We start from the raw sequence: 26102 nt of genomic DNA, 5'->3' as shown, positions 1-26102 counted from the left end.
ATCCTCTGGTTGAATCTATGATGGAAAAGGACCTGGGGGCCCTAGTGGACAACAGGCTTGGCAATAGCATGCAATGCCAAGCCGCTGCAAGCAAAACCAACAGAATACCGGCATGTATAAAAAAGTGATTATTCTCCCACTCTACAAGACTCTGGTCCAGCCACATCTTGAATATGCCGTCCAGTTCTGGGCACCGGTCCTCAGGAAGGATGTGCTGGAACTGGAGTAAATCCAGAGAAGGGCAACAAAGATAATTAGGGGAATGGAGGACATCAGCTATGAGGAAAGACTACAAGCATTGAACTTATTCTCTCTGGAGAAGAGACGCTTGAGAGGGGATATGATATCAATGTACAAATACTGTACTGGTTACCTTAGCATAGGGAACAAACTTTTCAGAGAAAAGAAATTCAATAAGACACGGGGGCACTCACTAAAACTAGAAGAAAAACAGTTTAACCTTAAACTGCCTAAGGGGTTCTTTACTGTCAGAGCGGTAAGGATGTGGAATTCTCTTCCACAACAAGTGGTATCAGCAGGGAGCATCGATAGTTTTAAAAAACTTTTAGATGGGCACCTTAAAGACCACAACATTCAGTGGTATACAATGTACGGTTAACAGCAAACACACACACACACATCATAGGTTGGACTGGATGGACTGGTGTCTTTTTGAGTCAACCTCACTAACTATGTAACTATGTAAGGAGAGATTCAACCCTGCATGGGGAGCACAGGTTTTCTTAAGTCCCTCCACCCCCCTTACCTCCCAATCAATGATAGACATCAAAGATAAAATAGAAAATGGTTAAACCTCTGCTGTTTTTTATTTTGTCTTTGTCCTTTTGTGGATATTTCTCTTCACTTTGCTGAACTTTTCTTTTACATTCTAGTCTTATGGCTGTTATGCCAACACTATTTGAAATTTGACTGACTTGAAAGAAGTAATTTTGACTTTTCTCTAACTCTTCTGATATACACAGTTGTTCTAGGTCCAAGTTAAAAGTGTTAAAGTTAAAGGAGCAACATAACAGCTAGACGACAAACACTTTCAGAAGGAGGTCAGCAATGCTGGACTCCAAAAATCTCTAAGGGTTTATTTAATGTTGTAATACAGCAGCTCTACTAACAATGTATACCTTCACTAAAATTATTTTCAGCAAACTTCGATTTGTTGTTTGATGACCTAAAGCTAGACAATTGGAAAACATCATACCTCCAGATTAGTAGTGCAGCTCAGTGCAAGGCTACGGTCTTTGAAAATTCTGGAAGTCATAGAAACAAATATTCAATCAAACACTGTACTAACCATGTCAATGTCTTGCCTACACTTTCTACACTTGTTACAGTGGTTGTAGGCACCATAGTTAGTCTTAGTGTACTCAATAATTAGCTTTCATTAACATGCCTGGTCAGAAATGCCCCCTCTCTTCCTCAGCAGTACAAGTTAGGGCATGGGGGAGTGGCTGTTACTTAGCTATGCCAACACAGGGCACTGGAGTGAGAGGCAGGAAGCAGCAGTTTAAATGAGTGAAAAAAAGTAGTAATTACACAGAATAGCAATAGTAAACATATAATCAATCATATACAGCTAACTGTTTGGGATTTTGAGTCAACGCTAGGGTGTTCATAAGTCAGTAAATACCCCCAAAGCCATGTATCCTGGTGTAAAATATGCAGAAGAGAAAAAGACAGACCAGAAAGAAAGGAAAGAAAAAGAGAATAAAGGGCAAGGAGATGGGGGCTTGGGGCTGGGGGGGGGGGGGGGAGTGGGTTAAAGCCCCCCCCATGGACTCAGGGACTTTCTTGTGGGGAGCACATAATCCATGGTCCTCTTAAGCTACTGCCCATTTTTTAATTATAGTATTTTAAGTCCAAACTCAGAGAACTAGACAAGGTCTACAGAGCCCACCACCCCACCCTTCAATGTAAAACCTAAATTATTATTTAAGTAAAAACAAGGGGAGGTTAGGAATTTATATGTAACCTGCGGGTGCAATCCAAGAGAATTAGATAAGTTAATAATCTCACATAGATGACTATTATATATACACATAAGATCATAACACAATAAAAATATATAGCATTGCATTAATATACACGTAACATAATATAGTAGTAATATCAATATTAACAAATGATTGCTGGTAGATAACATATAATTAATAATTTTATTCTCCAATAAATTATTATTTAGTGTAGAGATGCAAAGTTAAGGTGTATTACTTACCCTATCCCTCCAGCGCTGCCCTTGTCTACCCAATGCCCTGGCCTGTGGATGGTCCTTCTGTGTCACCACCTACAATGCATTTATATTAACTAGGGTTTGACCAATTATTGGCAATGCCAATATATCGGGGTCCGATATACACTTTCCCCGATATATCGGAATCGGCCCCGGAGGTTACCGATATTGCTGATATTTCAGAAAGTGCATGCACCGGGGTGATGCCTGCAGCTAGAGGCATCACCCCGATACTGGCGTCCATAGCTAATGGTCAGCTGTCTTGTAATGACAACTGATACGGCTGAAAAGCCGCTCGGCTGTCATTACAAGGTGCGGGAGGGGACGCCCCTCCCGCCGCCTTCCACCCGGGTCTCCTGTCCCACCGAAGACCCGATCAAAGCCGCATTCACCTCTGATCGGGTCTCCATGTAAAAACCCGGAAGTGATGTCATGACATCACTTCTGGGTACTCGGAGTCAAATTAAAAAAAATTACAGCATTCAAAACAGCCAAACTTGGCATTTTGAATGCTTTTAAGTGCAAAGGAGGGGTTTGGGGTCTTTTAGACCCCAGATCCCTCCACAACAGCACCTGTCAAGAAAAAAATAAATAAATGTTTCAAATGTACAAAAATATCGGCCGATACCGATACGCAATGGTCAAAATATCATTATCGGCTTAAAAAAAATGATATCTGTCGATCACTAATATTAACCCTACATGAAGGAGGTGGCCATGACTGGGAGTGCCTTAGAGAGGCAACAGGGCATAGACTAAGGGAGCCTGCTAGAAATAAGGTATGCATTACATCTTATCCCTGTACCCCTAGATTAAACAAGAAATAAACCCTTGCAATGTTGGGGGGACCCAGATTATGTCTAATTCTGGCAGTTCAAGTTTAAAGTATTTTTCAAGCAAAGCATCAGTAATGAATCACAAGAAAACTATAAAAGAAAAAGTGTGATACTTCAAGAAGGATTCACTGATAACAATTTAGTGTTTAGGTGACAATTTGTGATATTATTTACGCATTCACTCATCAAGATTACTGACAGCATCATTACACTTACAGACAGCCAATAGAGAGAGAACCTTGAACATATTGCACAAAATCTATAACAATGCTTAGACACAACACGCAACTCACTTATCTTTTTTCTCCTAGACAAATGATAAAACAATAGCAGAATGTGTATTTATTGAAATCCCCCTCTTATTCCCTTTACCATGGCTTCATTTTAAAAAGAAGTTTGTCCTGTATAAATGAACAGATAACATCTAGCAGGTTTTGTGCTGATTTATGTGTTTGATTTGGTTGTGCGCTGGAAGTGTAAATTCTATGAGGTGTTAGCATTATGGGAGTGGAGGTGATGACAGCGCTGTGAAGATTTACTTTCAAAAGGGAAAATGTTAAAAAAAAAGAAGAAAAAAAATTGTACCAAGCTTTTAATCTTGCATTTTTCTCCTTTTCTAGATTGGACATAAAACAATCTCTTAAAATTGGATCTACCTTTTGCTGCTGGCATCCATTGCTCCGAAAATATTTGAGAGGGTAAGTCTTAATCAAAGTGGAATTTTACTTAAAAGCTATTTCACGCAAGGGATGTAAAGAATGTGACATGTAAACTGAAATATGTGTTAGAAGCTCAAGTTTGTTATTTGTTATATACCGCTGCTGTTGTGATATGGGCAGTATAAAGATTCCGGCAAATAATGGAAGAATTAGCAATGGCGCTATATAAATAAATGGTAATTATCCTTTTTTATTGCCGCAGCTTAAGCTTGTGTAAGAGGGGATTTTTGTTAGTTATAATGTGCTTCCTTTTGAAAGTATGTGAATATGTATTGCAATCAGAACCTTTTTTTAAGGTGAAACATGGATTTGGGGGCACTTTATTATCACCGGGTACTGTTTTATCAGAGTATAGGGTATTTAAGTAATTCATAGATTACTAGGAAGGTCAAAAATGTTGAATATACCAGGCTGAGTCTCATGGGATTCTCAAGCAATATGTAATTTGCAGCCAGTAAAGATAGAAAACTTTTCCCAATTTTCCATTTATTCTCTGTAGGATATGGGTTGGGGATCGTTTCAATAATAATATTTAAATGGAATAGAATAAATGTGAGATTTTAAGTCCGAGTGGGTTCACCATCTCACCTCCACGAACTATACTATTGTGAATTTCCAATAAGAGGGACATAATTTTGACTTCATTACATTTTTTTAGGACCTTTTTTATTATCATTGTCCATCTTCTACTAGCATAAGCCGGGTTGTATCTACAGTGTATAGCAAAAGATTGGTTAGGGCCCCAGTGACACCTGGCATCAGTGCTGGGATCAGATTTGCAAACAAAGGTTGTCTAAGATAAGGGGATAGGAATGTAGGGAATACATTTTAACCTTAACCCCTTTCCACCGCTGTCTCCCAGCCCTTTAGGAGCTTCTAGATGCCGGGAGATGGAGGCGGGCATTTCGGTCATGTGACCGCTCTGATTGGCTATCACAGAAATCACAGGATTGGAAAGCTCCAGTTCACAAGTACTCATAAGGAGCTTTCTGGTCCCCAGACAGTGACTGTACTGGGAGTGCACAGGGCGAGAGCTCATAGCAGATTTGTGTTTACATAGGACCACATAAATGCAGCCTCTTTGCGTTAAATTCCACCAAGAGGCTGCATATATGCATACGGCTGGCGGGAAGAGGTTAAAGTGGTTGTAAAGGCAGAAGGTTTTTTACCTTAATGCATTCTACGCATTAAGATAATAAACCCAGCCACCACTTATACTTACCTGAACCCCATCTTGAGCCAGCGATGTGCATGAGAGCAGCGACTCTCCCAGGTCTCTTTCTGCTCATTTGCTCACACAGCAGCGGGATCCAATGAGGAGAAAGTGGGGATGGGGTTGAGTCACACTCTATGTTTGAATGGTTTTGTTGTTTTGGAGGCTCTGCAGGAGGGAGCTGCCAGGACCACCGGCGGGGGGGGGGGGAAAGGAGAAGATTGGAGATGTTCTGTACAAAACCATTGCACAGAGCAGGTAAGTAGAACATATTTGTTATTTAAAAAAAAAAAACTCACAACCTTAAGAATTACGTTAAAGTGTATCTACAATTTTAGGTTTGGGTAGAGTGGGGAAAGGTTAGAAAGCCTGTCCGTTTTTTTTTTGCTTTGCTGGTCTCCATTAGAGAGATTTCCCCTCATTTTCTGTTGTGGCAGCAATGGTGTTGATTTACTAAAGGTAAATAGTCTGTGCAGTTGCGCTAGCTCTGAGGGTAACATGCAAGGAAAATAAAATTTTTCCTTGCACGTGGTTGGAGGATAGAAAACAGCAGAGCTTCCCTTCATTTCAGAGCTTCCCTTCAGATCTAGAGCAACTGCACTTGCAGTGCACATTATATTTGCCTTTAGTAAATCAACCTGCTCCCATACCTAAAGCTGACGTTTAAACTGCTTCTGTTTTGCCTTTCCTGGTCCTCCTAGTCCCTACCCCTCATCAGCTTGCTATTGAAATGATTAAATAGAGAATTTCTGTTTTCATTACATATCAGTGATATCATCACTAGGTCTCTGTCTCAATGTAGGCAGATCATGGCTGTTGGAAGAAACCGGAAGGGTGTTGCACATAGCTACCGAAAAACAGGAAGCCCACATGTGATGCTGAACCTCTATGATTAAAAAAAAATGAAATCCAACAACTGAAAGGAGTGGGCCAGGAAAAAAAGGCTGGGGAGGAAAAGAGCTAGATGATGCTTAGGGATGGGCTGAACATCCCCCCTGTTCGGTTTGCGACAGAACTCCCGAACAGGAGAAATGTTCTGACCCAAACGGCGAACCCCATTGGAGTCTATGGGAGCCATACAGGAAAAATGTAAAGGTGCCCAAATATGCAAATAATTGGCCATAAAATTGGTATGAGGGTCTTTGTGCTGCCCTGGGGGACATGTATCAATATTTTTTTTCTTTAAAAAAAATGATTGTTTTTCCAGGAGCAGTGATTTTATTTATGCTTAAAGTACAACAGTTAAAATGAAAAATTACTTTGAATATAGTGCCTCGGTGGGTCCTCTTAATATGCCTGTAAAGTTGAGCATCTGTAGCATGTATAAAACATTCTACAGCAAAAATGAGATTTCTAAAGAAAAAAAAAAAAACGAGTCAAATGCCATTTTAAATGCCTCACGGTTGCAATTGCCCCCCCCCCCCCAAGTCCATAGCAGGCCCTTGATTTTAAGGGGAACCCCAAAATGTAAAATAAAACCAAAATCCATGCCAGACCCTTGTCTGAGCATGCAGCCCGGTAGATCAGGAAAGGGGAGGGAATGAGTGAGGACCCCCCCTCCTGAACCATACCAGGCCACATGTGCTCATCCAGTCCATTGCAGGGTGGTCATCGGGATGAACATCCTGCACATTCAGGTGTTTGATGTACGGCCGAACAGGCAAATGTTCAGCCCATCCCTAATGATGCTGGGTATCCTCCAGCCAGGAAATGACATGAGCTCTGTCTGCAGCATCAAATGCACACTATGGGAAGCTCACAGCATGCAGGGAAATCAGAGTAGTCAGTCTCAGTAAAGGAGAGGGATCTGTAAAACTGGCAAGATTGAAGGCAAAGCATTCAGTTTTAAATTACAAAAAAAAAAACATTTTTACTTCTGACTTTGTTACTGTTACAAAGATTTCCTCTCGCTTCCTTTCCTGGGGATAACCTTTTTACCAGATAGCGGCTGACGGCAGTAAAACATGACAGGTGTTCTAATCCTTCCCCACTCTATCTAAAACTAAAAACACTTTTTGACTGTAGAAACATGCGAAAGCCCATCTCGGGGCACAAATGAAATCATTAACATAGTCCCCGGCAGCTGATGAAGAATATAGAGCTTTTTAGGCGATGATCTAAAACTATAGAAAAATAGTTAGCCTAATCCATAATTGTGGTTGTGACCAGTCCCCCCAAAGCCATTATTCTTGCTGATCTTCAACCACACAATTGACTGACATCATTATGTAACTTGAAACATTTAATTTCTCTCAACAGCCTACCTATTGCCCCCCCCCCCCCCCCCTATCACCAGCAGGCCTTATAGTAGCCATGTGGGTTGCTATAACTATCGCTATGCCAGTGACCATCAATGGTGTCACAAGGTCCTAGCCCCAAGCGTTGAAATGCTAACTGGGCCCTCAAAGCTGCTCTTCTTGCCAATCTCCAGCCACCTCATTGACTGATGTCATTATGTGCATTGCAATATTAAATTTGCCTCAACAACCTACCTAAATGTGCCTCCCACTGCCAGGCCCTGTAGAAGTCATATGGGTTGCTATAGCTAAAGTTTTGGCACTGACCATCAATGGTGTCACCAGGTTCCAGCCCTAAGTGCCCCTTGGATGCCAAAGGACAATACCTTTCACCATATATCCCATAGCGCAGCTCTTGAGCACAGTAGCTTATAAATAAATTGTTGAGCCCAAGTGTACTGTCCCCTGCAAGCTTTGAAATGCTAAGTAGGTATGTCTAGGAAAGTTCAATAACATGGCAGTACGGTCATTCAATATGACAAACATTCTTCCCATGTGATGTTTGGCCTCTAATGTTTGGTCGAAAATGAAAACTTCTTGTCGGACCCTGGAGGCTGAACAGCCCTCAAGGATACAGGTCAATACTTAAGCTGGCCATACACTGGTACATCTACACAGGAATATTCATAGGGCTCTTTCAGACGGGCAGCCAGTGGGCGGTATCTGAGATGCACTTTTATTGTCCCCAGTAGCCCGTCTGAATTGTAACAATACAGCCAGACAGGGTTGCACATATGCTGTGCCATGTGTCAATTTTAATTCAGGGTGCAGAGTCTGACAGGCTGCACCACCTGTCAAACTTGCTTATTGAGTTCAATGGGGCCGAATGCTCAGCTTACATTTACGACACGGTCCTGCAACGTAAAATTGCTATTTGGCAATTTAAAAATAAGAGTAAACAAGAAAAAAAGCAAAACACTGGTGTTCAGGAGGCAGTGTAGCTCAACGCTGCTTTATCTCCCTCTAAAAAATGACCCACCACAGATCACAGGGCAGTAATCAGTACTGCTAATGCGAAAGAAGTCTTACAGAAAAATCTTGTCAGCACATTTTGATAATACCATCAGAGACTTGGCAAATGTTGATTAAAAATACTTTAAAATGGTGTTGGCTTTTAACCACTTCAGCTCCGGAAGGTTTTACCCCCTTAATGACCAGGTCATTTTTTGCGATTCGGTACTGCAATACTTTAACCAAAAAGTGTGCGACGCTGTACCCAAATACAATTGATGTCCTTTTTTTTCCACAAATAGAGCTTTTTTTTGGTGGTATTTGATCACCTCTGTGGTTTTTAGATTTTGCGCTATAAACAAAAAAAGAGCGTCAATTTTGAAAAAAACGCCATATTTTTTACTTTCTGCAATAAAACATTCCCATTAAAAAAATTTAAAAAAATAGATTTTTTTTTTATCAGTTTAGGCTAATTTGTATTCTGCTACATGTTTTTGGTAAAAAAAATCTCAAAAAGTGTAATTATTTGGTTTGCACAAAAGTTATAGCGTTTACAAACTATGGGATAGATTTTTGGAATTTTATTTATTTTTTTTGTTTTTAATAGTAATGGTGGCGATCAGCATTTTTTAGCGGGACTGCAACATTGTGGCGGACAGATTGAGCCCCTAACTGACATTTTTGACACTTTTTGGGGACCGGTGACATTACTACAGTAATCAGTGCTAAATAAAATGCGCTGTTACTGTATAAATGACACTGGCAGGGAAGGGGTTAACACTGGGGGTGATCAAAGGGGTTAATGTGTGCCTAAATATGCTTACTGATTGTGTGGGGGAAGGTTCTGTGACAGGCACAGAGAGATCGGGGTTTCAGCTTAGCTGAAACTCCTGTTCTCTCTCTGCCTGTGTGACAGAAGACTCGCCAGCTTTCTTTACATAAGCAAAAACAAAAAAAAAAAAGCAGAGCACCTCTAAGCCTCCATTCACACTACCGCAACTTGTCAGGTGACTTGTCATCCTGACAAGTCGCGGTCTGTCACGGTCCATGCAGTGCTACAGGACCCGATCTAATAGGAGCGGTCCTGTACTACTTCGGGGCGACCTGGAGCGACTTGCATAGACATTCATTATATGAAGTCCGTGCAAATCGCGCCAAAGTCACGGTGCACGGGACTTCACAGGTCGCCCCCGAAGTCGGAGTGACCTAGTGTGAACCGGCACTTAGTGTTATCAGTTTAATTAAAAGGGTGAGGCAGGTACAGGAAAACTGCTCACATTTAAAACCGTATAAAATAGCTCATCTGTTAGGTGGTCTGCAGGAACACAGGGGTCCACGGCTGGATGTTTGTGGCTCCAAGAGGTGGTGCAGGGGATGGTGAAGGAGGGAGATGTCTGGAGGGCCAAGAGACCGGACAGTAGGATGGCCAGCGGCTTCAGGAAGGTGTTCTGTTCCCAACTGCACTTGAGAAAGGAGCGCGCACGTCCTGTGAGGCTACTGCGCACGCTCGGAAACGCGTTGTGCGATTGGCTGCTGGATCTGTCACGCTGGGCTCCCCTATCTGTCGGCGCCGTATGTACTGAGGAGCAGGACGCCCTTCTGAAGCCGCCAGCCATCCTACCTAATGGTCTCACCAGGTATCTCCGTGAGGAACAGAACACCTTCCCGAAGCCGCTGGCCATCCTACTATTTGGTCTCTTGGCCCTCCAGACATCTCCCTCCTTCACCATCCCGTGCACCACCTCTTGGAGCCACAAACATCCAGCCGTGGACCCCTGTGTTCCTGCAGACCACCTAACAGATGAGCTAATTTATAATGTTTTAAATGTGAGCAGTTTTCCTCTACCTGCCTCACCCTTTTAATTAAACTGATAGCACTTAGAGGCGCTCTGCTTTTTGTTTTTATTTCCACTTTCAGAGCTGACTTCACTGTTCAGCTGAGCTGGCCCTGAGTGTCATCTATTTCAGCCATCAACTACACCAGACTAATGACTATACATGAACTGCATACCCCTTGATGCTATATAGGTATGTGTGATGCGCCAACTCTTATCCTGCTTCTTTACATAAGCAGGTGGGTCTTCTGCCAGTTTCTCTGACGATTGCGGGAGGCCGGCGGCAATTGCAGCTGCTCCTCCCGCGGCCCCAGGGCCAGACTGGGAATGAAAACCAGCCCTGGAAATAATTTCATACCAGCCCCAGTGCAGTAGCGTGGGTTATCAGCACCCAAGGCAAGGCAAGTAATTTGCACCCCCCCTCCCCACTATCTAATACACTGCAGACCCCCCTCCCCGCTATCTAATACACTGCTGACCCCCCTCCCCCCACTATTTAATAAACTGCTGAGCCCCCTCCCCCCACTATCTAATAAACAGCTGACCACCCTCCCCACTATGTAATACACTGCTGACAACCCCTTCCCCACTATCTAATACACTGCTACCCCCCCCCCACTATCTAATACACTGCTGACCCCCCTACTATCTAATAAACTGCTGACTCCCCTCCCCCAACTATCTAAAAAACTGATGAACCCATCCCCACTATCTAATACACTGCTGACCCCCCTTCCCCGCTATCTAATACACTGCTATCCCTCTCCCCGCTATCTAATACACTGCTGACCCCCCTCCCTGCTATCAAATACACTGCTGGCCCCCCCTCCCCACTATCTAATACACTGCTGGTCCCCCTCCCTACTATCTAATACACTGCTGACCCCCCTTCCCCGCTATCTAATACACTGCTGGCCCCCCTCCCCGCTATCTAATACACTGCAGACCCCCCTCCCCACTATCTAATACACAGCAGAACCCCCTTCCCACTATCTAATACACTGCTGGCCCCTCGTCCCACTATCTAATACACTGCTGGCCCCCTCCCTACTATCTAATATACTGCTGATCCCCCTCCTCCTAATACAATGCTGTCCCCCACGGCCCCCTCCCCCTAATACGATGCTGTTCCCTCTCCCCCTAATACAATGCTGATCCTTCCCTTCCCCTAATACTATGCTGACCCCCCCTCCCCCTAATACAATGCTGATCCCCCCCAATACAATGCTGATTCCCCCTCCCCCTAATACAATGCCGATCATTCCCTCCCCCTATTACTATGCTGATCCCCCCACCCCCTAATACAATGCTGTCCCCCCCACCCCCTAATACAATGCTGATTCCCCCCCCCTAATACAATGCTGATTTCCCTCCTCCCCCTAATACAATGCTGATTTCCCCCTTACCCTAATACAATGCTGATCCTTCCCTCCCCCTAATACTATGCTGATCCCCCTCCCCCTAATACAATGCTGTTCCCACCCCCTAATACAATGCTGTCCCCCCCACCCCCTAATACAATGCTGATTCCCCCCCCTAATACAATGCTGATTCCCCCCTCCCCCTAATACAATGCTGTCCCCCCCGGCCCCCTCCCCCTAATAAAATGATGATCCTCCCTTCCCCTAATAAAATGCTGATCCCCACGCCCCCTAACACACTGCTGCCCCCCTGGCCCACTCCCCGTAATGCAATGCTGTTTCCCCCTCCCCCTAATATTGGGGGATCAGCACTGTATTAGGTGGAGGGGGCCAGGGGGGGGCAGCAGTGTATTAGGGGGGGAGAGGGAAACAGCAGTGTATTACGAGGAGGGGGGGCAGATCAGCATTGTATTAAGGGGAGGAGGGATCAGCATTGTATTAGGGGCCCTAATACAATGCTGATTCTCCCCCCCCCCCCAAGCCCCTTCACTCTTACCTGGCTGTCTGCTCACTCAGTCAGTGTCCCTGTGATGCCTGCCTGCTGGCTGCTGCGGTGCATGCGATGCTGGCTGATGTCTGTGTGAGAGGGAACAGGAAGGGAGGGACCAGATGCCGCCGTCATGCTGTGAGTGTCGAGTCAGGATTCAGGACTCAGAAGATCCGCCATGCGTCTCACAGCGGCTGTAAGAAGAAAGAATCCAGTGCAGCGGCCGGGCATGGCAGCAGCCACATCTCAAGTCGGCCCACCTTGAAATTTCCTGGTATCCCGGTAGGCCAGTCCGGCCCTGCACGGCCCACCTCCTGCTGTGTCTAAACACAGACCTTGTGCACAAAGTCACGTAGTACTACGTGATTTTGTGCAGCTGAGCCACCCTGCCGCAGTAATACTATGCTGGGCGGTAGGCAAGAGGTTAACATTTGATTTTGGAACAAATGGAATTTCCTGAACGATAACCACATTTACTATTAGAATTTCTTGTATTCTAAAAAAAAAAAAAAAAAAAAATCCATCCTGCTCCTTCTATTATTTTTCATCACTACAGTCAAAAATGATTGTCAATTTGACCCCATTAACTATTAGAAAATAGGGAAATGTTTTTCTAAAAAAATTCTACCTTTAATTCCAGCTTTAGACAGTAATATAAACCTATGAATAGACAATTGACAACAGGGATATAAAGTACTTACTTTTCATCCTTCCATGACCTCAATAAATTGCTTATTTTTTTTTTTTTTGAATTGTAGAAAAGTTTGAATATGTGAATATATTTTTAGGAAAAGAATATTGGGCATTAGAGGCTGACAAATGTGTGCTTTGCTTTAAGATACAATTTATGTATCTCATTTCACCCCTTGTAGGAAGCCTGCTTGTGAAATGTGAAACATATGTTCTTCCATATAACATGATATATTATTTCTGAATAAGGATAAGGTAGGATTAACCTCTTTCAAAGCATTAGTGACATACAATGTCATAAGTAATATCTACCTAACAACACTTGTTCTCTGTTCCTGTAATTAATGCCGGCTTTAGCTGGTTATCCTTGTCCAACTTCATTCATCCTAAGTAGGTATAGAAGAGCTTTTGGTTCATGAAGGCCCCTCATGTATTTCTATGGTAGTAGAGATGGTGGAAAGTGGTATAGTGATATATTTGTGAGTAAAGTAATCCCATTTAAGCATCCGTATATGCACAAAGATTGTTCGAAATAATAAAAAGCCTTCACATGCATGTACTTGCATAATTTTATAATGGTGTGTTTAGTGTACGTCACGGATAATTTTGTATTAAATAACATTGCATGGCTCCCAGCCTACATCCTTATTCCCCAATATATATTTATCAAACACATACATTGCATTTCCATTTTTCTTTTTATATTTTTAGATGCTCATAGTGTATGGCAGGGGCGTCAAACTCAATTTCATTGTGGGCCACATCACCATTATAGGGCCAGTTCTATCTGTAGCCCACCACTATAAGAAGTCAAGAGCCCCAACCCTCCCTTACATCATAGTGCATCCCCTTTACCATGTGCTGCTGCTGGGAAGAAGCTGGAGGCAGAGCTGGGAAGCAGCAACGGCAGGGTCTGGAGGAGGGCTGAAGTCTGCTGAATGCTGAGATAAGTGGAGGCGGAAAGGAGGGGGTGCTGAGATGCAGGATCTGTAGGAGGAGTTGTGTCCTCCTCTCTAATGCTGAGTTGGGGGGGGGTTGGTCCTCTCTGCAGCTGCAGTAGGGAAGCACAGGATCTGGCAGAGGAGTTCTGTCCTCTCTGCTGCCATCTGCTGAGACAAGGTGGGGGCAGAGGTGAGAAAGATGCAGCAGCTGCAGGAGAGGTGCAAGGGCCACATGAAATGGCCTGGAGGGCCGGAATCGGCACACGGGCCTTGTGTTTGACACCTGTGGTGTGTGGTAATGATAAAAAAAAACAGACTTCTCATGATTACTCGATTTTGGTTTGTTAAATATACAATTTTAACTATATGCTTTTTGCCCCTGCTGAATGTTATTAGTATTGTTCCCAGTTCTCTTTACTTATTCTCAGTTCTCAAAACACTTTCCCCTATGATATGAGGAGGAGGAGGAGAGGGGGAAGTGTTCTGTAGTCCTTTGAGCCAATGAGGGAGATTTACTAAACTTGGAGCTCTCAGAATCTGGTGCAGCTGTGCATTGTAGCCAATCAGTTTCTGACTTCATTATTAAAGTCTTGATTTTTTTATTTTTTTAAAATAACAAACATGTCATTCTTTCTTCCTCTGTGTAATGGTTTTGCAGAGAGCAGCCCAGATCCTCCTCTTCTTGGGTCCCATGCCGACATTCCTGGTCCCTCCTTCCTGTCAGGTGCTCCCACTGCAAGCAGGTTACTATATTTGTGCTCTCACACTTAAAAAAATGTTAGTTTGAAAATCCAGCTGGATTAGGCAGTATACTGTCTAAATTTGCCCCAGTATGTGTATGTATGAATGTGAGTTAGAGACCTTAGATTGTAAACTCCCTGAGAACAGGGACTGATGTGAATGTACAATATACAGTATATGTAAAAGTTCTGCATAAATTAATGGCGCTATATAAGCACCTGAAATAAATAATAAATATGTGTAAAACATTCACCAGTGCAAGAAATTTTTTTTTGCACTTTCACGTAAATAACTGTTAGGACCAAGTTCATCTGCTGGTGGCACTGTGGTGCTCAGTGCAGAAAACTGCAGTTTTAGTGTCCACCAGCAGGTGTCTCCCAGCAGCCAGCAGGTTCCAGAGATCAGCTCCACCTGGCCACACCTGCTGGGAGAGTACTTAACCCCCTTCACGCCGACCGTATGCAAATATGCTGCCCCACTGGACTGGACTCTTTTCTATGGGGCCGCATATTTGCATATCTCCCCTTCTGCTGGGAGGATGCCACATAGTGCACTCCCAGCTCAGAGACCGAGGTCTCACGGAGTAACACCGGGCACCATACTAACGATCTCCCGATTCCTGATCGTTGTGATAGCCTTTGATTGGCTATTACAGTGATTAGTCACTGTGAAGCCCACCCCCGTTTTTTTTTTCTCTGTGAATCGAGGAGAGAGATGCATCATATCTCTCTCTCTCCTTTCAGAAAAAAAAGTGTGTGTAAAATAAATAAATAAATAAATAAATAAACAATAATAATAAAAAAAATAAAATACAAAAAATACCTAGATCAAGGTTTGATCTAGGTCAGTGCCAAGGTTAGTGTTTGGGTCAGGTTCAAAGGTAAAGGTCAGTATTAATTTACTTTTTTTACATTGATTCAATTTTTATTTCCTTTTTTTTGTATCAGTGTCAATTACAGGCAGTCCCCAGGTTACAAACATCCGACTTACAAATGACTCCTACTTACAAACACAGGGAGATAACAGGAAGTTCGAGGAAATCTCCCCATAGGAAGGGAAATTCACTCCTGTAAGAGTTCTCATGGGAAAAAGGTGTCTCCACTGAAGCTTTATCACCAATCCTGGTCTCCACAACAACCCAACATTTTCAAAATCCAATTGTCACAGGGACAAAAAGTGAGGTGAAATCTTCTGAATGGGGGCACAGACAGCAAAACAAATGTCACAGGGGTGTTAATCCTTCCCTATGCTATCCAAAAAAACGTAAAAATTATTTTTTAAACTTAAGAAATTTACTTGTTCCGACTTACAAACAAATTTTACTTAAGAACAAACCTACGGTCCCTATCTTGTTTGTAACCCGGGGACCGCCTGTAGTGTCAATGTTTTAGGTGGATAAAAAAAGCAAAATTGGCACTATTGTTTTTGGGCTGTACTACAGGTGCAAACAACAAATAACATACACATATGTGGTATCGCTGCAATCATCAGGAGTAGGAGAATTTTATTTGGGCTGTTCTTTGGTAGAAGGTCATGGTCGTAGCAAGAAATATACAGCTACATTTAAAGAAAAATGATTTTTTTTTTTTACTATTTTGGGCCAGGTTTACTTTGATAATAAAAAAAAATTGGAGATTACCATTTACCACCAAATGAAAGCTCAATTTGTGCTGAAAAAAACAAGGTATAATTAACATGGATGCACAATGTAGTTGTAATGATATGTACGGTTTTCCAAACTGGTCAAAGTTTCAAAATTGTGTTTAGGCATTTAGATTTGTTTTACCCTTAGGCGCAAAGGGCTTAAATTCCACCTTTTCTACTGCTCCTTTTGTCAGTGTTTTGATTGCCATCCTTGTTGCAGATCCCTATGCCTTTGTACCCTGCTACTTTCTCCTGCTCCTTGTCTTGATTCCCCCCTTCCTTGCATCCCTTGTTACCCGTGTCCCTCGTTTTGTATATATGTAGTATATATTTAGTTTTTAGGTCTCTGTTAGGGTAATTCCATATTTTGTCATTGTGGTTTCTTCATGTTTACTGTGTTTTACTTTTGTTTCACTGTAAATAAATCTCACTGTAAAGATATATACATATGGTGTGGTCCCAGTTTGTGTATGTAGCTATATATAAGTGGTCTCCCAGCTGCTGATTCCTAACAATTACGCAAACATTTACCAGTCACATTAGGCATATTTTTAAACTACTTAGCAGCTCTAACTGCAGATGGTTAAAACACTTGATGTTCATAATGCTGAAACTCTGCTTTGAAGTGTAACTCCACTTTTGCTGACAAAAATGAGAGATCTATGTACTGCAAGGATTTTTATGAACCTTGGTACAGATTCCTGCTTTTTACTGTTCTGAAGTTTGTTTCACCATGTCCTTTCCAGAGAGATTCCTGAATGGGGGAGTCCGCCATTATAAAACCACCTGAGCTAATAAGGAAAGTTGCAGTGCCAGCATCCCTTTCATACCTTTAATAGACACTCCTTAGGGAGTATCTCTATATCTCTCTCTAGCAAGCTCCAGGAGGCAGAGGAGGACAGAAAAATGGTCCATGAGGTCACAAAGAGTCGGAAACGACTAAATTAATGAACAACAACAACAGTGATTATCCCACTTAAAATTAAATTCCTACGGCAGGGGATGCCTAAAATTTTACTTTTGAATTTACATTTATCCTAGTGAAAAACAAAATAACAGAGTGGGCAACTATGTGGCAAATGAGGTTTAATGTGGAGAAGTGTAAGGTATTGCACTCGGGGACTAAAAACATAAGACGCGTTGGGGAGAAACTTCTGGGGGAAACAAGAATGGAGAAAGATCTGGGAGTCTTAGTAGAAGATAGACTAAGCAATAGCATGCAATGTCAAGCGGCAGCTGCCAGAGCTGGCAGAATATTAGCATGCATAAAGAAGGGGATATATTCCAGAGATAAATCTATAATCCTACCACTTTATAAAACTCTGGTCTGACCACATCTGGAGTATTCTGTCCAGTTCTGGTCATCGATCCACAGAAAGGATGTGATGGAACTGGAGAGAGTCCAAAGAAGGGCAACTAAGCTAGTTAGGGGGATTGAAGGACCTAAATTATGAGGAGCGACATAATTACTACAAGCGCTTAATTTATTCTCCCTAGAGAAGAGACACCTGAGAGGGGACATGATAGCGATTTACTAATACCTCAACGGTGATCTCAGCATAGAAAAAAACTATTCGGTCTCAAGAAGTGTAAGAGGACACGAGGCCATACAATGCGAATAACCTCAGGCTACGCAGGGATTTTTTTTACAGTAAGGTCAATAAGATTGTGGAACTCTCTTCCACAAATGGTGGTAACTGCGGGGAGTATGGCTACTTTTAAAAGACTCTTGGACCTACATCTCCAAGCTCTAAACATTCAGGGGTATGGGAAATGAATTTGTCTACACACACCTACACAGGTTGAACTGGATGGACTATTGTCTTTATTCAACTTCAACTACTATGTAACTATTTAACTATGTAGCCAGTGAGACAGGCATAGAAGAAAGAAATGTTATCTCTGGGGGGTTTCCAAGCACCAGTGGTATACATAATGCCTCCAGGTTGCCATATTGCCTTGAGTTTTTTTTTTTAATTTTTAGACTAGCTAACTTACACACTAATAATGAATTTAGTGTAATTTAATTGAAAATATTGTTTTGAGCAACAATCGCAAGATTGACAATAATACTTAGACCCAAACAGTCAAAGTCGCAGCTCTTCTTCTATATTTTCTTAGTGGACCTCAACAGAGTCCTTTCTCATTTTCTTTCCTCCTCTGCACAGCTTATGTCTTGGGGCATACAGGTAGGAACGAGGCCCCTGCCATCCTCTGGGTTTTCTTTATTCCAGGCAAGAGCTTTGAGCCGTAAAACTTGTCTGTCTTCTTTTGGATTAGTTGGAGGATAGTGAGAGTCTAGACTTTACCAGTTGCAGCCAGCCAGCTTGCCTTAGTTATGTACAATCCATGGGCAACCAAGCAGCTCTGCACCTCTTTTTTGCCCTTTATTTTAATGAATTACGATAAGCATACATATGTATTTTTTTCCACGTCCTCAATCCACCTCACCTCCATGGTTGTACCATAAAAAAATAGAATGATCAAAAATATAATAAATAAGTCACTGAGCTCCATGCATAAGGTTGATTTTGTTGATGCCCATTTCTCCAGCAATGACTACGAAGCCAGTGGAAGGGATTTGCTTTTTATTAGAGGTGGGGTGGGATGCCTTATAAAAATTATGCACATGGCATAATATAGTTTAGGGCTCTCCCTGGAAGACTGTTCCAAGGCATTATGTGCTTCATCTCGCTTGCACTGCTTGTAAGACAGAGCACAGCATGAATAAGGGAAAAGAACATGGGGACACCTTGGAATATATTTATTAAAAGAAAATAAAAATCATAGCAGTTCGCCCAGTGAAAGTGAATGTACTTTTGTTTTGTGCAAATGGGGAAAAAAAAAAACAATAATATAAGGATATTTATTGGCTGGGTCAAAGCTTTCATAGATTTAAAAATGGAAAAATCTGCATTTGGCAAAAAAGGTGCTAAATATAATAGGAAAGTCTTATCATAGTTAGTATCTACTAGTTTAATTCAATATTTTAATTAACCACTTCTGGACCGGAAGGCTTTCCCCCTTAATGATCAGGCCATTTTTTGCGATACGGTACTGCGTTACTTTAACTGAAAATTGCGCGGTCGTGCGACGCTATATCTTAATAAAATGGATGTCCTTTTTTTCACAAATAGAGCTTTCTTTTGGTGGTATTTTATCACCTCTGCTTTTTTTTTATTTTTTGCGCTGTAAGAAAAAAAAAAAGAGCGACAATTCTGAACAAAAAACAATATTTTTTACTTTCTGCTTTGTAACATTCCCAATAAAAAAAGGAAAAAAAAATCAAATTTTTTCATCATTAGGCCAATTTGCATTGTGCTACATATGTTTGGAAAAAAAAATCCCAATAAGTGTATATTGATTGGTTTGCACAAAGGTTATTGCATCTGCAAACTAGGGGAAAGATTTATGTAATTTTTATTTATTTATTCATTTTATTACTAGTAATGGTGGCGATCAGCGATTTTTAATGGGACTGTGACATTGCAGTGGACAGATCGGACCCCTAACTGACATTTTTGACACTTTTGGGGTACCAGTGACATTACTACAGTAATCAGTGCTAAAAATATGCACTGTTACTGTACTAATAACACCAGGGGCAATCAAAAGGTTAAATGTGTCCCTAGGGGGTGCTTTCTAACTGTGGGGGGATGTATTTACTGAATGAACACAGGGACATGTGTTCCTAAATAAGAGGAACACAGGATCCCTGTGTTCATTACTGAAAGAACAGCGGTCTGTTGTGTTTACAACGTAAAACCGCCGTTCTGTCTCCATGGGGAGCGATCGCAGGTGCCCGATGGCAATCGCGGACGCCAGACCTGCTGATTGGCTCCCCCTGTGGCGAATGGGCGTGTACGGTTTCGTTGTTTCATGGGACAGAGCTGACCTGCCACAGTATATGTACTGCTGGCGGTCAGCAAGTGGTTAATGAAAAAATATTCATCCAATACAGTAAATAGTCTAATAACATTTGCGTATGTACATGCATTTTCACTGGGCGAAATGGTATGATTTTTTTATTTTTTTTTGTTTTATTATTTTATGCATACACCCCTTAGTATTCCTGTAAAACATATTGAACCTTAAAAAAAAAAAAAGTATTCCTGTAAAGTTTTATGGACAATTTGATCTTAGAAAAAAAATTAACGCTGGCTGAGAGGAAATTTAAACTCATATCTGTGTAAGTATATGTTTTTAAAGTTGAACTATGGGCAAAATATAAAATACATAAATGATTCGGTCAGCTCATAGCATTAAAGTGGTTCTAAAGTTAAATCTTTTTTTACCTTAATGCATTGCCTGGTACAAAATGTATTAGCACTTGCTGTGTCAAACCATTGAAACTTAAAGCACATGTGTAATTTTTGTTTTTTATACTTTAGTTTTGCTTTAACGTGGATGTAAACCCTCACATATACCCAGTGAAGTGAACAGCCTCAGATGATACACAGAGATGAGACAAATCCCCCTACATAAGTTTTACATGTATATCTGCTGTCTAAGGCTTTTGATACTGTTTAGAAAATGCACATCCTGTTAGAATATTCTCTTCCTGGTTCACCCGTGGGAGGGAGGTTTGGCTATACATTGTGAGATAGCTGACTGGAGGAAAGGCACACACCCCCTCTCCACATAGGCAGAGGAAGGAAGAGCTGTGCTGTGAATAGACCAGCTCTCTGCTAATCTATTTTATAGCACCCACCCGACTCAAAATTCAGCCTGGTTTTATCCCCAGAAGAACCTATCACGCTGATAACAGAAGATTGGAGCAGGAGAAAGCTACGGACTTAGGGCTTTGAAGAGGAATAGGTAAACACTACAGATAGATGTGCCCAGATCAAATGTCATGAATCAGGTGTACATCCACTTTGAGATGTAATTTAAAGCCACATGAGTATCTAAGACTACGCTGTCAGCAGGATGACAACTCTGCTGTGAACTTATTACTACAGTGTTGTCACTCTTTTACAGGAAGTGGAAAAATTCTATCTGCTGGTAAAAGAAAAAACAATGAAAAAAAATTACAAATGGGGGAATCATCAAATGCTAATGCTTTATCGTGTCCATAGTTACACTTTAACCATTATACTCCTGGTATAGGTCCCAAACTACTAGCAAGATTAACATAGTTGCCAACTTTTGAAAAAAAATTCCAGGGACACTTTGCAGCACAGCTATTAATTTCTTACCACACCCACTTCCTTGAAGCCCCACCCACTCTGCATAATTAATCTCCGCCTACTTATCAGATTATAGGGTCTACTCAATAAAGAGAGAATTACAGGAAATTGAAAATGGAATTTCAAACTTAAGGCCAAAGTAGCAGAGTTGGAATAATTCTCCCATTCAGCTGCACTACTTCTGCCTAAAGTTTAAAATTCTCATTACAATTCCCTGCAATTCTAAACTGTGAAATGTGCTCAGCTGTGACCATACAAAAAATTTAATTTGTAAATATAAATAAAGTGCAAGGGACATTGTAAATTACCCAGGACAGGCACCTTTTTGCCGGGACTGTCCTGGCAAAAACAGGACAGTTGGCAAGTATGGATTAACAAGCAGGCACATTTTGTTTTTTAAATATCATCCAGAGCTATTCGGGAGCCCAAAACCAAAGAAACTCTCTTATACCAGTATTTCTGCTCTAATGGTGTGCTCTGGCCTGTCCTGCCTCCGAGTCTGTGCTTAAAGTTAGGGGACCAATAGTTGGGGGTAAATCAAGACCCAGCTTTGAAGCTGTAAAGTTCATATTCCCATCGCACACCTTGCTGGTATATAGACACATATATACTGGGTGCTGAAGTGATCACCAGCTGGACACTGGATCTGTTACAAGTATTATTATTATACAGGATTTATTTCGCGCCAACAGTTTGCGCAGCGCTTTACAGTGTGGGGGAAGACACTACAGTTACAGTACAATTCAATACAGGAGGAATCAGAGGGCCCTGCTCTTTAAAGCTTACAATCTAGAAGGGAGGGTCAAGTGAAACAAAAGGCAGTAACCAAGGGGGATGGGTAGATGGATAAAATAGAGGTAGAGTTGTTAGGTGTGGGTAGGATAGGCTTCTCTGAAGAGGAGGGTTTTCAGAGATCGCCTAAAAGCTAATAGAGTAGGAGATAATCGGACAGATAAGGGTAAGGAGTTCCATAGGATTGGAGAGGCTCTGGTAAAGTCCTGGAGGTGAGCATGGGAGGAGGTGACGAGGGAGATAGAGAGCAGGAGGTTTTGAGAGGAACGAAGAGAGCGATTAGGTTGTTATTTTGAGACTAGGCTAGTGATGTAGTTGGGGGCTAAGCTGTGGATGGCTTTGTAAGATGTTGTTAGTATTTTGAATTTGATTCGTTGGGTGAGTGGAAGCCAGTGGAGGGCTTGACAGAGAGGAGCGGCGGACACTGAGCGATTGGTAAGATGGATGAGTCTGGCGGCAGCATTCATGATGGATTGAAGGGGGGATAGCCTGTGTAGAGGTAAGCCAATCAGAAGGGAATTGCAGTAGATACATATTCTCCAGCACACCATGGATCTTGCAAAAGCAGTCCAAAAGCTTTATTGCACATAAAAAAAAAAAAAAAAAACAGTGCAACATTTCAGAGCCACGCAGGACCGCTTCGTCAGGCATGTGATCACATGCCAGCTTTGAAGCTGACCTCGCCATTGTTCTCTCTGAACACTATGTAAACTTGTGTGCCGGCAGAAGTGTGGCACCTTTCCAGAAAACACATGTTCACTTTAAACTTTTAATTATTGATCATATAAAATACATTTATTTAATAGTAATAAACACATTTGTATGCAGTATGACAATGAATGGAACTTCAATATGTCTGTATAAGAAATAAATCAAATAAAAGAAGATGGTACTGTCATGGAAACAACAAACCAAGCCAGCACATACTGTACCTGACTATGGTATTATTTTTCTTCTTCTTGTTAGGTACAAAGTATATGAACAATCAAGGCTTATTCATATACATCTTAAAAACATGCTTCAATCAGTGCATGCACTTGTATAGTAAAATCAAATACAGCAAGAACAATTTCCAGAAGTCCCAGAAGGATAGCTGGCCTTTAAATGACAAGGCACATCTATGAGCAATATGGTATAGAAACAGGAAGCAAAGGAATGACAGTGTCATATGTTGGGACAGGCCAAACTACAATGATATTTGTTCATTTATTAATCATAACTTTTTCTGAAGTTTACCAATTAATTAAGTGTTTTTTTTTTTTTTTTGTATTTAGACTAGAAAATCATTATTTTACAAATACAGATCCAGTACAGGGTGCTTCCATGACGCTATGTTTGCAGAGATAGGTTTTTTAAAAGAAAGCCCAGAACTAGCTCTTCTCTTGCAGACTGTTCCTCCAGATTATGGAGCGAGATACTTTCTTGCCATACTAGTAGGAATAGAAGGGCTTGTATCAGTTGTGTATTTAATAGATATCGGCCGATTATCAGCAAAGCCGATATATCGAGGGCCAATCTGCACTTTCCCCGATATGTCCGATATTTCGTAAAGTGCTTGTACCGGAGTGATGCCTGCAGCTAGAGGCATCACCCTGGTACTGGCGTCCATAGTCGATGGTCGGCTGTCTTGTAATGACAACCGATGCGGCTGAGAAGCCGCTTGGCTGTCATTACAAGGAGCTGGAGGGGACGTCCCCCCTCCCGCCGCCTTCCGCGGCTCACCTGGGTCTTCCATCCCACCGGGAGTACCAGATTGATGCCTGCAGCTAGAGGCATCACCCCGGTACTGGCGTCCATAGCCGACGGTCTACTGTCTTATATTAACAACCGTTGCGGCTGAGAAGCCGCTTGACTGTCATTACAAGGAGCGGGAGGTGACGTCCCCCCCCCTCCCGCCACCTTCCGCGGCTCGCTTGGGTCTCCCGTCCCACCAGGAGGCCCGGGCAACCAGCCTGCACTGCCGCTGAAGACCCCATCAAAGCCGCATTCAGCTCTGATCGGGTCTCCATGCAAGAACCCGGAAGTGATGTCATGACATCACTTCCGGGTACTGTCTGGCGCCAGATTAAAAAAATGACAGCATTCAAAACAGCCAAACTTGGCGTTTTGAATGCTTTTAAGTGCAGAGGAGATCCCCCCCAGAAGAGTACCTGTCAAATAAAAAAAAAAAAATAAAACATTTTTAAATGTAAGAAAATATCAGCGCATATCGGCCGATACCGATATGCATTGGCCAAAATATCGGTATCGGCAAAGAAAAAACGATATCGAACGATCACTAGTATTTAATATGAAATCCTCTACACCCAGGCAGCTGGCCAAGTTTACCACTGAGAGACTGAGCCAGCCTCTCCCATCCTCTCTCCTGCCTGGCACTCCAGTGAACGCTGGAGGGGTAAAGCAGAGAGTGGTGACTGACAGTCAACGCTCTCTGCTCAGTAAATTAGATAGAATTGATACTGTGCTATCAATCTAATTTCCTAAAAACTGCTAACACCACAACTGATAAGACATTGTGTAATAAATCATACATATAAAAGTGCATGTGAATATGACAAGTGTTTAACTCTTTTATGAGTAAACAAAGCAAATTGATATAAACTTGTGTCAGAAGGTTTGGGAGTATCAAATAGCATATCATCTGATTATATACCATCTGATTTTGCTCTATCAGTAAATTATTGGAGCCTAAAGCTGTTGTTTGATATATCTGCCTCATGTGGGGCCCTCTGATGTAACATGGCAAATGTAGCGGATCTCCTAAATTAGGTAGAGTAGTGTACTGGGACCAGTGGTATCCACCAGTCCCAGGACATAACCTGCTCAAAGTCAAGACATGCAAGACAAGACATTATTTTATTTTGCCTATAAACTAAGCTTAAACATAAGGTGCTGACTAAACCAAAATTGATATTGTTCCAAAGGTTAACATCATGGCACTTACCTTTTATTTTTCCATGTAATAGGTGACATCTTATGGCAGTCAGGATCCTTTCTCAATAGTTCTTTTTGCACAGTTTGACTCTGATGTATGACTGAATTGAATAGCTTTGCTCCTTGTTACACCACCTTGGTTGTAAATATCTTCTGTTCCCAAAACTCCTTTTGGCTTTAACGGAAAGTGAGCAATAACCTGATCACAGAACAGAGAGAACATTTAACAAGTAACATTGCTGCCAGTAGCAAACAACAATATTACAACTACTGGCCAAAGGTCTGATGTATCCACATGTTCTATGTCAGAACTGGAGTTCATAAATGTCTCCTTAGCCAGCAATCAGATTAAAACCTGTCCTGAAGTTTGCACGAATGGTGGCTTTGAGAGAATAACTTTATTCCATTGATCAGACACATACATTATGCTCCATGTGACCTTTTATTGCCAAAACCTAAAGTAATTCTAAAGGCATTTAAGAAAAACCCCCCAAAAAAACATGTTATATGTAGCACACCTAACGTAGGAGCTGCAGATAGAAGAGATCCCCAACCAGAGGTGTAACTAGAACCTTCAGGGCCCCGGTGCAAGAAACTATGAAGGCCCCCCATTAAGCCTGGGGCTCCTCACACTGATCCTGTGGCCCTTTATTCTCATTGTGGGGCCTTTTATTATGGTCCCGCAGCGGGACCCTTTCAGAAGTTCTACAGTGGGCCCCCTTCCTGCCATCTTGGGGCCTCCCCACGGTGGTGGAATGCCAGGGCCTGGTTGCAAGTGGGACCTTTGCGATCCTGGAAGTTCACCCACTGGTGTCAGTAGTTTGTTATTTTTTGGTATTTTATTTGTATTATTTTTTATCATTTTATTTTTTTACAATGTCACTGACTATGTCTCTATCCATTCAGAAAAGGAAGGAGCTGGTAAATTACATATTTACCGACCCCTTCCTGGTTCTCTAGTGTGGCACATCCCCTGCAGCAGCCGGCAGGAGAGGGGAGGAAGAACAGTGGGGGGGGGGGGGCAGCACAGTTTGGGGGGGGCGCAGGGGAGCAGTCAGGGGCCCAGAGACAGCAGAACACAAGTGAACTGGATAGGAGGAGTGGCGGGGGCAGTATACAGAGGAACCAATCTCCCCCATTTCCTCCTGCAGCTACAGGAGGAAAAAG

General features: G+C 42.2%; 1 protein-coding gene across 3 annotated transcripts in view; it reads left to right on the top strand.

The window, feature by feature from the left end:
* Positions 1-26102, top strand: part of CNTN5 (contactin 5) — a 2223160-nt gene that overhangs the window by 973351 nt on the left and 1223707 nt on the right. For all 3 annotated transcript variants that reach the window (XM_082244684.1, XM_082244682.1, XM_082244683.1), the window contains one exon: positions 3702-3779. The gene's annotated coding sequence lies outside the window, so the exon portion shown is untranslated. The remainder of the gene's footprint in view (positions 1-3701; positions 3780-26102) is intronic.

Source organism: Pelophylax lessonae (assembly GCF_965119305.1).
Source record: "Pelophylax lessonae genome assembly, chromosome: 2".
NCBI classification, from domain to species: Eukaryota; Metazoa; Chordata; class Amphibia; order Anura; family Ranidae; genus Pelophylax; species Pelophylax lessonae.
The sequence above is the reverse complement of the archived record's forward strand: the minus strand, read 5'-3'. Positions and strand labels throughout refer to the sequence as shown.